The 15,882-nt window shown below is 41.9% G+C and overlaps 2 protein-coding genes and 1 non-coding gene across 4 annotated transcripts in view; all 3 read left to right on the plus strand.

The window, feature by feature from the left end:
• The window catches only part of CTHRC1 (collagen triple helix repeat containing 1), a 403,638-nt gene that overhangs the window by 177,834 nt on the left and 209,922 nt on the right, over positions 1–15,882 (plus strand). The gene's annotated exons all lie outside the window — the stretch shown is intronic.
• BAALC (BAALC binder of MAP3K1 and KLF4) overlaps positions 1–15,882 on the plus strand; it is an 82,685-nt gene that overhangs the window by 12,247 nt on the left and 54,556 nt on the right.
• On the plus strand, positions 1,830–1,937 carry MIR3151 (microRNA mir-3151). The gene is given in 1 exon segment (NR_128284.2): positions 1,830–1,937. It is a non-coding gene; the product is annotated as a microRNA mir-3151 (primary transcript).

The raw sequence follows: 15,882 nt of genomic DNA on the forward strand, positions 1-15,882 counted from the left end.
GTGGGCTTCCCCAGCAAGGGGACGTGATATTGTGTGAGGTCATTTCCTTCTACACAGGGAACTTTCAAGCTACCCTAAAAGTATCAGGGTCCTCTTGGCAAAGGAAAAATGGTAGAACAGATACTGGGCAGGCTGCCAGCAAAGTGGTCACATCTTTTATCCTAAAGCTGTGGTCAGAGAGGAGAGAAGATTTGCAGGAACAAGAGGGAAGGGGAAAAGGAATTAAGTAAGTGAGGAGGGAGAGAAGTTCTGCCAGAAACCAAGGTGACAAGATTGCTAGTATTACAATTTTGCCATAACAACAATAATAATATACTGTTTTTAATAGTTTCATGTTTCAAGTAAGTTCATAAGGTAAACATTTTCTGGAAAAACTACATGTGCTAATATTGAAATAATTTTAAAAATAATGCTGCAATATCTTAAACTTACATCTTTTAGAATGGTCTTTTAACTTCAGACTGTGCAATGTACATGAAATGCACGGTGGACATTCCCTTGCCTTCTGCCTCATTTTCCTGCAAGATTAATGCCAACCAGAAATTGATGTGCCAGCTAATATTCCACTGAACCAATTTCCAGTTAGTGAGAACATTTGTGGAAGTCTGCTGTGCAGGGTCACACTGCTGCTTAGGCTGGGAGCTTCTGTTGGAGAAGCAGCTCACAGCCAACTGGCAAATTTAAAGAGATGACAGTGTTTTCTGTGGAAGACCCACCGTGCTGCTGTCTCTAGGGTTTGTGGACTTTAGGGCATTAAGAAACTGGAAAGGAGGCCGGGCGCGGTGGCTCAAGCCTGTAATCCCAGCACTTTGGGAGGCCGAGACGGGCGGATCACAAGGTCAGGGGATCGAGACCATCCTGGCTAACACGGCGAAACCCCGTCTCCACTAAAAACACAAAAAATTAGCCGGGCGAGGTGGCGGCGCCTGTAAACTCCCAGCTACTCGGGAGGCTGAGGCAGGAGAATGGCGGGAACCCGGGAGGCGGAGCTTGCAGTGAGCTGAGATCCGGCCACTGCACTCCAGCCTGGGCGACAGAGCGAGACTCCGTCTAAAAAAAAAAAAAAAAAAAAAAAGAAACTGGAAAGGCTTGCAGAAAATAGCAGGGCAGTCTGGGAAACCGGTCGCCATAACAACAGGGCATGGCAGCGGTTACAATGGAAGCAGAGATCTCCTGTGCACCCTTCCTAAGAGGAATGATTCAGGTTTAAGCACCTCAATAAACAACTGGAGTGTTTGAAACCAAGGCCTCATTAAACGATTACCTCCAAGAATCACTTTTCAAGGGCAGTCTTCATAGCAGTCAGGCTCACACTTTCTTGCTGGGGTGATAAGTGACGATGTACAAGCACAAAGGAACACAGCTACAACCTCATGGTGTGGCTTCCATTAATTGGGTGCTCAGCATGTGCCGGGCTTTGCAGATTTATTACCTAACTCTATTATTTCCATTTTACAGAAGGGGGTAGTCAGAGCGGTGGGATGGCTTTTGTATGTGTACGTGGGCTGTGAGCAGCGGGGTGGGGTTTGGAACTCGGGTCTGTCTCATTCTGAGCCCTGTGGTCTTTCCTGTACACCAGCCCCTTCACAGATTGCTAGCTTCTGTCCTCACCGCCTTTCACCTAGCATTTGCAACAACTTTTGGACTAGTCTTCCCACCCTCAGTCACTCCCACTCCAATCCCCTTCACATTATTGCCAGGTGAATACTCCTCAAGCACAGCTGGGATCATTATTGTGTTATTCTTCTACTCAAAGCCTTTCATGATTTCCCGCTATCTACTGAATGCAAATGTCTTAGTGTGGAATTCAAGGCTTTCTCTCCAGCCTCTTCAAACAGCCTTTGGGGTGACGGGTGGCGCAATGGGATCAGGTGCCTCAAAGGGCATCCCATCTGATCCCACAGCCTCACCCATCACCCCAAAGGCCTACTGCTCCTGCCCTTCTGCTTCAGTTATGTGTTCCCTGATAGCACATGCCATTTAGGACACTTACTCCATTTTGAGTTTTCTTATTTATCATTGTGACTTATTTCTGCTATTATACTGTATACTCTTAAAGACAGAGCTCAGAAACAGACTCTGAGATAAACCCTTACTGGAGAGAGCTCTAGTAAACCAGCTGTGATGTGGGCCTCTTAATCTATCTCAAGATATATATATATCTTGGATATATACATATATATATATATGGAGAATAGTATAATAAACCTCCATGTACCCATCATCAGCTTCAAAAATTATCAACATATTGCAAATCTTGTTTCATCTCTGCCTCTATTCCCCTTCACCAATTAGACATTTTTGAAGCAAATTCCACAAGTCATGTAACTTCATCCATGAATACTTCGGTATGAATCTCTGAGAAACTAGGACTCTTTAAAAAAGATATTAGATTGGACCATAAGAAACTATTATTTTTGTAGGTTGAAATAGTGTAGTATTAGCAATTTCATATACTTCAAACTAATATATAACCACAATACCATCATCACACCTAAAAATTAATGAAAATTTCTTAATTCTGTAATGTAATAATAATTCAGTCAGCATCCCAGTTTCTCCAACAGGGTGAGGGGCACAGGCCAGGGCAGACGGAGGAGTGGAATGGCTGTTGCAATAGGGGTTTCAGCTGATGCCCCAGGGAGCTCTGGAGCTGGAATGACCATTCAGCAATTGAGAAGACAGGGCGTTTTTACCCTGTATTGGCCAGGTGTTGGATGCAGGCTTCCCCCAGCAAGGAGATGTGACCTTGGGTAAGGTCATTTCCTTCCACAGGAGCAGTGCCTGGAGAGGCACTCAGCTGTGATCCTTTAGCAGCTAACTCTCCCAGCAGCTGGAGAATCTGGTGCAGCAGTCCCACAGGAAGACCTGGCAGGGGTAGGGGCGTAATCACCTTACTCATCTTTCTGCTTCCCTAGTGACTACATATCAGATTCACCTGGGGAATCTCAAACAAAGGTCCCACCCCTGGCACTTCTGATTTGGTAGTGCGGGTGAGGCTAGAAAACCTGCAGTGTCTCCATGTTCTCTAGGTCCCTGGAGAGTGGAGTTTTGTAGGTCTGGGGTAGACCTCAGATTCTGCGTGTTTGACAGGCTTCCAAGTGATGCCGATGTTGCTGGTCCAGAGGTCGTAGATCAGAGGTTGGCAAACTTTTTCTGTAAAGGGACAGAGGGTAAATATTTTAGGCTTTGTGGGCTATGTGATTTCTTTTGCAACTACTCAACTTCTCTGTTTTTAATGCCAAAGCAGCTATAGACAATACATCAATGAATGAGCGTGTCTGTGTTCCAATGCCCACTCCTGTCCTAGGTGATTTTGAAGCACAACCAGATTTAAGAGCCACTGTCTTTGATCCCCAAGGCAGTGTGGAAGAGAGAAAAAAAAGTATAGGATTTGCAGTTACTAGTCCTAACCCTCAAATACACCTCTAAATAGCTCAGCACATGCTGAATACTCAAACAATGTTTCTAGAATAATGAACAGACAACGAATTAATGGAATTAAGCTCATTTCTTACCTTGGAAGCAGTTTTTAAAGTATCTCGGATAACATTTGCTCATCAAGGTATTAGAGATTTTATTATGCAAATCATGCTCTTGAGTTGGGTGGGATTCAGGAAGAATGTGGCATCATGCAGAGTAAGGTAGAGGGTGCTTGAAGATCAATTTCATCTTCTCGAGGAGTTCTCCTAGCCTTGGGCTCTGAGGAATGTTGGGACGCCTTTGTCCCTTCAGCACAGGTCACTGTTGATGTTGATTTAGAGAGCTGGGTGCAGCTACCATGGCCTGAGTTGTTTTCTCAGCTGAATCAGATTCAGAAAGTGCTTCTTCTGAGAGGGTGGAATGCTCTTCTAAGAGGCGTGAGGAATAATCATCTCCCTGTGTCTCTCTGAGTTTCACTTTCCTTAACTCTCAGTTATTGCCACAGGCTGTAATGCCAGAAATGAGGGTTTTTGGAAAGTCGCTGCATGTCTGCTTGGTTGTGAGTCTGGGCAGCTGATGAATGGGTTGCTGTTATGGTGTTTACTTTTCTGAATCAGGTGTTCCTCTGCAGAGGCGGGGGGCTTCCACCCATTATGTAAGCTTTCAGAAAATACCCAACGATCTTCTTAGAGAAAAAGCACCATTTAAATAGAAGCTACTAAAAATGTTAACACGGAGACCCAGAGAGAGTGTGCCTACGCCCTTTAGCCATATTTGTCTCTTTTGAACATAAATTCAAAATTCAAACACTGACTGTTCTTGGGATTCCAAAATCCTGTAGCAGTAAGCAAAAAATTAGTGTGGAATGTATATGATATACAAAAAAGTTATATGAAAAGGTGATTTGAATATGTGTGTAGGTACACACACACACACCACACAAATGGGGATTATTTCTTCAACTGAGCATCAAACACCATCTGGTTGCAATTGCTCAAAACAATTATAGAACCCCTTAATTGTAGCCTTAGACATTTTTTAATATAACATTTCAAACATATATGAAAATTTGAAACTTTAAAACTATACACACATATTTCAAGCTATATATATATATATAGAGAGAGAGAGAGAGAATAGTATAATAAACCCCCATGTATCCATCACAGCTTCAACACATTGCAAATATTGTTTCATCTCTGCCTCCGTTCCCCTTCATCAATTGGGTAATTTTGAAGCAAATTCTGGAAGTCATGTAACTTCATCCATGAATACTTTAGTATGAATCTTTAAGAAATTAGGACTCTTTAAAAAAGATATTGGGGCTGGCATGGTGGCTCACACCAGTAATCCCAGCACATTGGGAAGCTGAGGCAGGAGGATCACTTGAGCCTATGAGTTTGAGACCAGCCTGGGCAATATAGTGAGGCCTCATCTCTACAAATTTTTTTTTTTTTTTTAAATTAGCCAAGCGTGACAGGGCACAGTGGCTCACGCCTGTAATCCCAGCACTTTGGGAAGCCGAGGCAGGCGAATCACGAGGTCAGGAGGTCGAGACCATCCTGGCTAACACAGTGAAACCCTGTCTCTACTAAAAATACAAAAAATTACCTGGGCATGGTGGCCGGTGCCTGTAGTCCCAGCTACTTGGGAGGCTGAAGCAGGAGAATAGCATGAGCCCAGGAGGTGGAGCTTGCAGTGAGCCGAGATCATGCCACTGCACTCCAGCCTGGGCTGCAGAGTGAGGCTCCATCTCAGAAAAAAAAACTTAGCCAAGTGTGGTGGTGCATGCCTGTAGTCCCAGCTATTCTGGAGGCTGAGTGGGAAGATTGCTTGAGCCCGGGAGGCAGAGGTTACAGTGAGCTGAGATTACACCACTGCACTCCAGCCTGGGCAACAGAGCAAGACCCTGTTTCAAAAGAAAAATTTTAAAAAGTAAAAAGATATTGGATTGGACTATATGAAATTGTCATTTTTCATAGGTTGAAATGGTGTAATATCAGCAATTCTATATGCTTCAACCTAATATATAACCACAATACCATTATCACATCTCAAATTAATGAAAATTCCTTAATTCTTAATTATCTAATGTAATAAAAATTCAGCCAGTGTCCAAATTTTCCCAATGGTCTCATAAATGTTTTTCTATCATTGGTTTGTTTGAATTGAGATACAAACAATGTCTGCATATTGTCTTTGGTTTATATTTTTCTTGTTTCTTTCAGTTTATAGGTTTCCCATTTCCTCCCTTTCCCCTTCAATTTATTTGTTGAAGAAACTGGTTGTTTTGTCTTGCAGAGTTTCTAATTTTTTGGATTTTGCTGATTGCCTCCCTGTGGTGTTGTTTAAAATGTTGCTATATTCAGTTAGACAGGAGGAAAACCTTTAGGAAATCTATTGCGCAACATGGTGACTAGAGTTAATAACAATGTATTGTATAGAGTAGTTCCTCCTTATCCATGGAGAACAAGTTCCAATACTTCCAGGGGATGCCTGAAGCCACAATTAGTACAAAATCCTATATATACGGTTCTTCCTTTCCTTACCAAATAGAGAACTTTCACACCTTATTTTAAAGAAGCACTTTAGGGTTTCTCTTTGGCATATCGGAATTGCCACCATCACTACTCTTGCTTTGGTGCCATTATTAAGTAAAAGAAGGGTGACTTGAATGCAAGCACCATGATACCTGGACAATTGATCTGATCACCAAGAGGGCTACAAAGTAGCTAACAGGCCAATGGTGTCTACAGCACGGATACATAGGACAATACATGTATACAATACATACAATACATACATACACATCCCAGGCAAGACAGAGCAAGATAGCGAGACATTTCATCATGCTACTCAGAATGGCACACAATTTAAAACTTATGAATTGTTTATTTCTGGAACTTTCCATTTAATATTTTTGGACTTTGGTTGACCATAGGTAACTGAAACTGCAAAAATGAAAGCTGCAGGTAGGGAGGGACAACTGTATTTGAAAATTGCTTAAAAAGTAGATTTTAAATGATCTCACCACAAAGAAAGATATCTGAGATCATGAATATGTTAATTAGCTTGATTTAGTCATTCAATAATATATATATGAAAACATCATGTTGTACACCATATATAAAATTTTATTTGTCAATTTAAAAATTAATTAATTAATTGAAAAAAGTTTCTGTATTCTCTGTAAACTAATAGAACAATGGGCTTGATGGAATTCCGGTTTGATTTTTTAGTAAGAAACTTCATAGTTGATGAGGTATTCTGCATCAGGAACCACACATCAGGTTGTCTCTCATTTTTTGTGATGTTAAGATTGGCTTAGGCCACCTGATCCATCCTTTATAAAGTTTCTCTTCAGCTTTCTACCTAATGCTTTTAGCAGCTATTGATAATCATTGCCTACATCCATTATTTCATTAAGAATTACAAAGTGGTGATAGTCTAACATTTCTTCAACATTTATTACCAGAAATTCTTTTATAAAGAATAACTTTTCCCCACATCCTCTTTGGCTTCCCTGAAAAGTCTGAGTTAATGCCAGATGTTTCCCTTTAATGGTCAGTTCTCAGTTTCTCCCCTAGTATCCTCTGAAGGTGACCCAAAGAGTGTTTCTTAAAGCATCATGATGGATTCATGGCTCATTAGCGTATTGGATGGGTTTTAATTCATTGCACTTAATATCTTGTATGTGTGTGCTTGGGGTTTCCCATCTTTGGCTAGTGGGAGCCCCTGTTTGACTCTTGACTCCTTTTCACACACCTCTAGTAGTCTTTGATAGTCCTGGCTTTCTGGTATGGTATGTTTTTCTAGGCTTATTATTATTTCTAGGCTTATTATGTTTTTCTAGGCTCATTCTTTTATTTTTCTGGGCTAGGACTTGGAATTATTGATTTCTCTAAGGAGCCCTGGTTCCTGTAACTGAAATATAATACTTAGAGCCTACAGCCTGAGCACCTAGGCTGCTTGTTGCTACTGGGTTGGTTGTTGTTTATATCCCTTTTCACTGGACAGAACCAGAAACTATTTTTAAAGAGACTATGTGTTTGTATTGATATTATCAATTCAGATTTTTCATCCTTTTAAAACTTTATTCTTTTTTTAGATGCTAAAATTCTTGGTTCCTAACAACATTATAAGTAAGCAACTAAGGTTTCTTTGTCTTACATATGTAACAGTATTGTTAATGGTGGAGGGAGTCCAGTTTCTTGGCATCTTGAACACATAATTAGACAAAATGCACAAACAAAGCAAGGAAAGAATGAAGGGGGATTTATTGAGAATGAAAGTACACTCCACAGTGTAAGAGCAGGCCTGAGCATAGGGGCTCAAAGGCCCCATTACAGAATTTTGAGGAGTTTAAATATCCCCTAGAGGATTCCACTGGTCACTTTGGGTATGCCCTATGTAAATGGAGAGGATGAAGTAAAGTTACAAAGTCATTTACCACCTATGCCCTATGGAGAGGATGTTTCCTGTTATAGCTGAAGTGTGGATCAGCCTTATGTTCCCTACCTCCAGACTATTTTCCTCCCTCAACGTGATGACTGAAAATGTTTGTAAAGATTTTGTGGGAGATTTTGTCTTTAGGGTATATCCCAATAGGAACATATAGTTAGATTACTGTGTTTTAAAGTACATTGAAATAATTTCTTGCTGGGTGGTTGTATTAGGGTTCTCTAGAGGGACAGAACTAATAGGATATATATATATATATGAGTTTATTGAGCATTAACTTACATGATCACAAGGTCCCACACTAGGCTCTCTGCAAGCTAAGGGGCAAAGAGAGCCTTTCCCAGGCCACTGACTCAAATGTTAATCTCCTTTGGCAACACCCTCACAGACACACCCAGGATCAATACTTTGCATCCTTCAATCCAATCAAGTTGACACTCAGTATTAACCATCACAGTGGTTAAGCCATCCACTTGCTAGATAGGTAGGTTCGTTTGTTTCATTTTACTTTTGTATTTCAGGAAAAATTGCTATTTCTTTCATTTCAGTTTAATTTTGTTTTATATTGTTCAAACATTTACATGGTTCTAAAGACAAATCTATAAAATAAGCTACATATAAAAAGTTCAGCTTTCATCATCTCTGACCCCTTTCCTCTGATTCCTTTGTCATCCTATAGATAACCATTTTATTAGTTTTTGGTTTATCTTTTTTTTTTTTTCAAACAAGCAAACATACGCACACATACACACAAATCTCTACATCTATATCTGTATCTATATAGTTAGATGCTTTTCATTTTTAAGATAAAAGGCAGCATACTATACCTACTGTTCTGTCCCTTGGCTTTCACCAAAGACTATATCCCAGATATCACTTCAAAGCACTATATAAATTCCTCATTCCTTTTTATAGCTGCATAGTGCTCAATTGTGTGGATGTGCCCTAGTTCAGTAAACCAGTATCCTACTGATAGCCATTAGGTCTGTTCCCAATCTTTTACTGTAATAAATAATCTTGCCCAGGTGTCTTTTCATTTTTTGCCAGTGTAGATTTAGGTAGATCCCTAAAAAGTGGTACGGCTGGGCCAGATGCTGAATGCAAATGTAATTTTGCTAGATGTTGCCAAATTTCCCCCCAGAGGCCTTGTGCCATTTTGCATTCCCATCAGCAGCATATGAAAGTGCCTGTTTCCCTATAACCTGCCAGCAGGGTATATTATCAAACTTAGGGATTTTTATCACGTTAGTAGGTATGGAATTGTAGCTCAGTTAGTTTTAGTGTGCATCTCTAAGAGTGAAGTTGCCATCTTTTTATATAATTCTGTAAAAACTGCCTTTTCTGCCCTATATACAATCTGTTCACATCTCTGGACCTGTTTTTTGTTTTTTGTTTTTGTTTTTTTGAAACGGGATTTTGCTCTGTCCCGCAGGCTGAAGCATGGTGGTATGATCACGGTTCACTGCAGCCTTGATCTCCTGGTCTCAAGCAGTTTTTCTACCTCAGCCTCCCAACTAGCTGGGACCACAGGTGAGCTGCCATGCCCAGCTAATTAAAATTTTTTTTTTCATATAGATGGGGTTTTGCCATATTACCCATGCTGGTCTCCAACTCCTGGGCTGAAGCAATTCTCCCACCTTGGCCTCTGGAAGTGTTGGGATTACAGGAATGAGCCACCATGCCCAGCTTGGGCCTGTTCTTTTGACCACATTCACTAGTTGTAAATCTTCATCCTTTGAAGGTGACTGAGATGTTTTGAAAAGCAAAAAGTCTAAAAGCAAAAAGTTGGAAAGCAAAAACCTAAAGTTATTTGTTGAATAAAATTGCTGGGGTTTTGCTGTCAGATGGAACAGCTGGGACTGCCTGGGCATCTCTCTCAGTAAAGTCCCAGGACTTCTCCATATGCTCTTTCTGCAAGGGCTAGTTTGGGCTTCCTCACAGCATGGTGGCCCAGGGCAGTCAGTATGTTTGCGTAACTGCTCAGAACTCCAGAGCAAGCCCCAGCTAGCAAGGTAGAAGCTGCTTTGCCTTTTGTGTCCTAGTCTTGGAAATTATACAGTGTTACTTCTCCTGTACTCTATTGGTTACAAATGAGTCACAAGCCTGCCCAGATTTAAAGGAAGGGGAATCAGACTCTACTTCTTAATGGAGGAATGGCAAGTTTCTAGAAGAGCATGGCAGTTTTAATAACTGTGAAGGATTTTACCCTACAAGTTAGCCTGTCACAGTTTCTTGAATACTGGTAAGACATGAGACTCCAGGGTCAGAAACAAAGGACTTTACCACTGTGGCATAGTAAACCTTCTGAGCATTAGCATATTTGCATCAGTCCCTGTTCCCCCAAGTCTCACTGGGGAGAAGCAGATGGGTCCAGATAGATTCCTGCACATGTGTTACAGGAAATTTCCATTCCTATTAATCTACTGAAGCTCTTCTCACAGAGTACCAATTACCTTGTAAATGGAGAGTCAGCGCTCATGTCCCTTTCTGCAGCTTTCAGCACCACTGACCTGGCCAGTCTCCTCTGCCTACCCTTCCTCCACATTTTGGAAATGGACCTTCTCCCTCAGTTTCATTACACCACCATTTCCCTTCCACCTCTGATTACGTCTTCTCTGCCTCGTCCTCCTTTTTTAGTTCCTCTTTCCTGATTTGTCCCAGGCTCCACCCACGTCTCTTCATGCCCTTGCCCAGTTCTCTTCTCTCATCCAGCAGGCTCTCCCAGAGGACTCACCTGCTGCTGATGTTATCCTCCCAGTGGCTGCTTCCCACCATATCTGCTCCTGATTCCAGACCACATTTCCAACTATCACAAGGCATCCAAATACTGTCAGCCAAGTTCCTCAAATTCAACTTGCCCCAAACCAAATTAACCTCTTCTCCCACATAACTGCCCACCCTATGGTGCCATCCCTCTCTGTTCATCAGAATCATCTCTGGTTGTTCAGGTGTAAGACTCGGGTTATTTTTGTTTTACTCCTATCTTTCTCTGCACATCTAATCAGGCACCAACTTCTACAGCCTGTCGCTGAAATGAATGGTTGCAGTGAATTGTTCCTTTCTTTCCAGGCCCGACTGCTGCCCTAGTTCCAACCCTCATTAATGGTCCCCTTCAAATCACCTACCACTGCCCTTCCTGGATGTGGGGGCATCTTGGTGGCTAGATAGTCATTCCCTTCCTCCCCTATTCCTCCGTGTGTGTCTCTTACAAAATCACAAGCTCAGTTGAATTTTGTGTATTTATCACACAGAAAATCCTTTCTTCCTTTCCTTCCTTCCTCCCTCCCTCCCTCCCTCCCTCCTTCCCTCCCTCCCTTCCTTCCTTCCTTCCTTCCTTTCTTCCTTCCTTCCTTCCTTCCTTCCCACAAATATTCTTCAGAACCCACTCTGGAATGAGTGCTGTTTTAGATGCTGGGGTTCGAGCAGTGGACAAGACAAAGATTCTTCTCTCAGAGCTTACATTTGGGTTTGAGCTAATGGTGATGGGTAGAGAAAGAAATAACCAAGGCAATTTCAAACATTGGTAAGCACCGTGAAGAAAACCAAGATAATAAAATAGAGAATGACTGGATATGGGGAAGCAGATTGGGTGGTGAAGGAAGGGGTCTTTGAGGAAGGAGCTAACTTGTGAGTGAAGAGCAGGAGCTGCCTTGTGAGCATTAGGGAACAGAGTGCTCCAGGAAGGGCCCCCAGCAGTGCAAAGGCCCTGAGACAGGAATGAGCTTGATGTGTTTGAGGCCCAGAGTGAGGTGAAGGTAACTGGGGGAAACTGGCGGTGGGGGGGGATGTCAGGTAGGAGAGGATGTCTGTATGGATGTAGACTATTTAGGGCCTTGTGAGTGATGGGCAGGGGTTTGGGCTTTATTCCAGTGTCAGTGGAAGCAGAGACAGGATTGTGTGTCCCTGCTGGAACCTCTAAACCTCTTGTTTACTTCTGACTTTTCTTCAGTTCATTTTTCACATTCCTGCCAAAGAGTCTTTCTGGAGGATGGATGTGATTGTGTCACCCTTGTGCCCAATAATGTTTCATGACCGCTATTTCCTACTAGACAAATGATGAAATTCTTGGCATGGCATTCCAGGCCTTCAGCCATCAGGTCTGAGCCTTCTATTTCTGCCAATTCCACACTATTGAGTCCTCACTGGGCCTGCCCTTTCCTTCCTTCTCTGTGTCTTTAGTCTTGCAGCTTCCTCCGATGGAACATATTACCCTCACCCTTACTCATTGTACAAATCTAACCCAAAAGCCACTCACTCTGCAAAGCCTCCCTAGGCCCTCCCCAAGTGGAATGAATTTCTGTTTTCCCCATATGCCTTTTCTTCTCATCACTATTTCCACTGCTGTATGGTCAGCCTCTGAACATGTGTGCAGGTCTGCCCTTCCCCGGGAATGAGTGTTTCTTGGGGTCAGGAATTGGGTCTTGCTCATCACTCATCCCCTAAAAAGGCTTGCCATTACTGTTGTCTGAGATTGACAAGCTAGGAACACACTTACTTTGGTATCTGTCTTGCATTTGAAGAATGTGATAGGCTATTGCTTGGTTTCAAAACTGTGGGATTTGGGGCATGGCTCCATGGACATCCAGCTGTGTGGTTGCATAGCTGCCTAATTGTGTGACTGTTTAGCTGCATGAGAATATGGAAGCAGAGCTGTCTGGCCACAGTTTGCATGGTTCCATGGCTGGGTGACTCCACAACTTTGACAGAAAACCTTCCCTTTGCATTTCTGTGAGTTACATCATGATTTCTACCAGCATTCTGAAGCTGACTATATTTTCTACAGGAGAGCCATTCGCATCTTGGGTGGGACTGCAGCAAGCATTGCTGAACACTAAGCATCCTTTCACTCTCCTACCAAATGCAGTATGGCCCCCTTGTCATCAAGACAACCCCAAATGCCCCTGGTCCTTTACACAAACTCCCCGTCTCCCTGCCGGTTAAGATCCCTAGATTATGAGCACAAGGGGAGTTAGGTGAAGGAAAAGCTACAAAGAAATTATATTCTGCTCATCAGAAGAAGCTTGGAGCTGAAAAAGGATCCAAATAATCATTGAGTACAAATGATTATTTGTACTCTGAGGATTTTAAGAGGCAATTAAGACCCAAGAGCTTCACCACCTTTCCTGAAGTCCCATAGTTTGTCAGCAACAGAACCAAAACTAGAATGCATTTTCTTATCTGTAAGATGGAGATTTACAACGAATTTGTTTTTGCATAACAAATACTTGTATATTTTACTTCTTCAGCCTGCCACTGTTCTAATTGTAAAATAAAACTAACTGAATACTTGTGGCAACCCCATGGGGTCAGACAACCCTTGCTTTGCAGATGAGCCACACAGTTAGTAAGACACTTACCCTCTTTGTGCTACAGTTCTCCTAAAAATACACCCCCAGAACATTGAGGTGCACATTGAATTCTGTAATGTAATGTATGCCGAGGACTCAGCCAGTGCTTGATACATGTTAGCCATTATTTATTACAGCTGTGACTGTCTCTCCCCGTGTGACTGGGGCTCCTCCCAGGGGACTCTGCTGCATCGAGTTGTGTAAGTGCAACTCCTTTTAGTTGTCCCAGGTCTAAGTATCATCCAAGCAGATTCTCCATTATTTGCTTTTCCTGAAATGGCCACACACAGTCAACGTGGGATGAGGACATGTCCTTGGGAGAGGAGGTCGTCTTTGCATCATGTCTTTTAGGGACTCAGAATTTAATTTTCTGCCATTCCATGTCTTGCTTGATTCTTAGAGTCACTCGCTTCTGTAACCTTTGTTCCTGCTAGTGTCTGTTCTTGGAATGCCACAGGCTCGCCTGCTGGTTGTTTTGTTCTAGAGAGTGGGAGAACCAAGAGGGAAGAGATACAGATAAAGAGAAGGAGAAGCTAAATTTCCATCACTGGAAAAGAGCCAGAGAGCCCTGCTTCCTCACACTCCTTTTTCTTTTTTTCTTTTTAAGCCTCAGGAATATTTTCTTTGTTTCCAGGGACCTCCTGGAATCCAGGCTTGAAGTGGAGCAGATGTGTGGGTAGGTAGGGGAGACAAAGGGCCTGAGGGCAGAAACCATTTTGTTTTTTTGTTTTGGGAATGGACAGTGACACTGGCAAGGAGATTCTCCCACAGTCAGCATGCTGGGGAAAGAAAGATAGTGATTTTACTGTTGTCTTGAAAGATCTGATTTTATTTTTTTGAAAACCTCCAGAATGCTTAAATAAATATATTTGAATGCATCTCTGGGTTGTTGAATTTGTTGGAACCCAATGAACACATTGACTATTAATGAGGTGCTTGTGCTCCTTTGAAAACCTGGTAATAATCCTCTTAAAAGAAAATTGTACCTATTTAATATCTTTCTTTGTGTATAATGCTAAATATGGCATCTAAATTGGATTTATAATCCACAATGCCCAAAGTGACTTCACTTGGCAGTCAAAGGATACTTTAAGATGCTTTAAATCTATATGGACTCTGAAAATACACATCTTCCAGGTTAATTCTAATGATTGGTTTGTAGGACAAATGGGGAACCTATTTCTAAGAATGATACCTGAGGTGAAATGGAACCCTTTGCCTTCATGAGTCTCTAAAGTCCACTATTATGACCTAAATGGTCCCATGAGTATTTATTTTGCTACCTAAATTTTAATTTTATTTGATGTGGATTTTGCCTTTGGGATTATATAGAAATAGACATTATTGAAAGGCTTAAGATACCAAGATAGACCAAATATAAATGTCCTTTCAGACAGGGCAGTGGCCTTACCCTAAATGAAATAATAAATTTATTTATTCAACAATTATTTAGGGTGCACTTTCAAAGTGCTAGACATAGTCCTAGGCACTCAGGCTAGATCTAGGAGGAGCCCTTGTGGAGTTTGCAGTCTAGAGCAGCGCTGTCCAGAGACTCAATGTTCTTTGCATTGTCCAATACAGTCTTGTGACTATGGATCACTGGAAGTGGGGCTAGCGCTGCTGAAGAACTGAATTTTTCACATGATTTCATGTTAATTTAAATTTGCATAGCCTGGTGGAGCTGGCAGCTACCATACTGGACAGCACAGGCAGAAGAGGTAGATAGCAAATGAACTCACACAATTAATTATTATTGTTGCAAGTGCTACAAGAGAAGTCAGATACAATGAAAAGTTGGTATGGGGAACATTTCTAGCAAAAGGAACAGCATGGGCAAAGGCCTTGAGGCAGGAAGAGTTTGGCACTTTCCAGCTATTGGAGGACAGCAATGTTATTGGAGCATCATGCAAGCCATGAGTGAGGGGAGGCAGTGCTGGGAGCAGGAAAGGCTGGATCACATGGGAGCCTGTAGGCCACATTGAGGAGCTTGGACTTTATCCTAACAGCGATGAGAAGCCTTGGATGGGTTTTGAGCAGGAAAGTCCCTTGATCCAATTGCATTACATTTTAAAAAAGATATTCATCAAATATAGCTTCTGTTTTTAGCACAGATGCCAATATCTCAGAAATCTTAGCTGACTCTTAGATTATGTGACATTTCCCAGTTTTATTTTTTCATAGTGCCTGACTTCTCTTTCAGAGCACTTACATTTATAATTAACTAGTTGTGTAAATTAGTTTGTTATTTATTTCTCCTTCTACCTGTGCCGTCCAGTGCGGTAACCACTGGCTCTACTGGGCTATATATCACATGCATAACATTTAGACAAAGACTTCTAAAAGGCTTGCTATGAAAATCAACCCTGTTAGGCATCCCAGTTTATCAGTTCTCGTGGAGTAACCACTATCAACTTTTTAAGTTCGCTCTCTTGTTTTATTTCCTTGTCTCTAAATAATTGACAAGTCATACTCTTTTTTTGTTATACTTTAAGTTCTAGGGTACATGTGCACAATGTGCAGGTTTGTTACATATGTATACATATGCCATGTTGGTGTGCTGCACCTGTTAACTTGTCATTTACATTAGGTATGTCTCCTAATGCTATCCCTCCCCCCACCCCCGACCCCATGACAGGCCCCAGTGTGTGGT

The sequence above is a fragment of the Macaca mulatta genome, chromosome 8, assembly GCF_049350105.2.
Source record: "Macaca mulatta isolate MMU2019108-1 chromosome 8, T2T-MMU8v2.0, whole genome shotgun sequence".
In the NCBI taxonomy this organism is placed as follows: Eukaryota; Metazoa; Chordata; class Mammalia; order Primates; family Cercopithecidae; genus Macaca; species Macaca mulatta.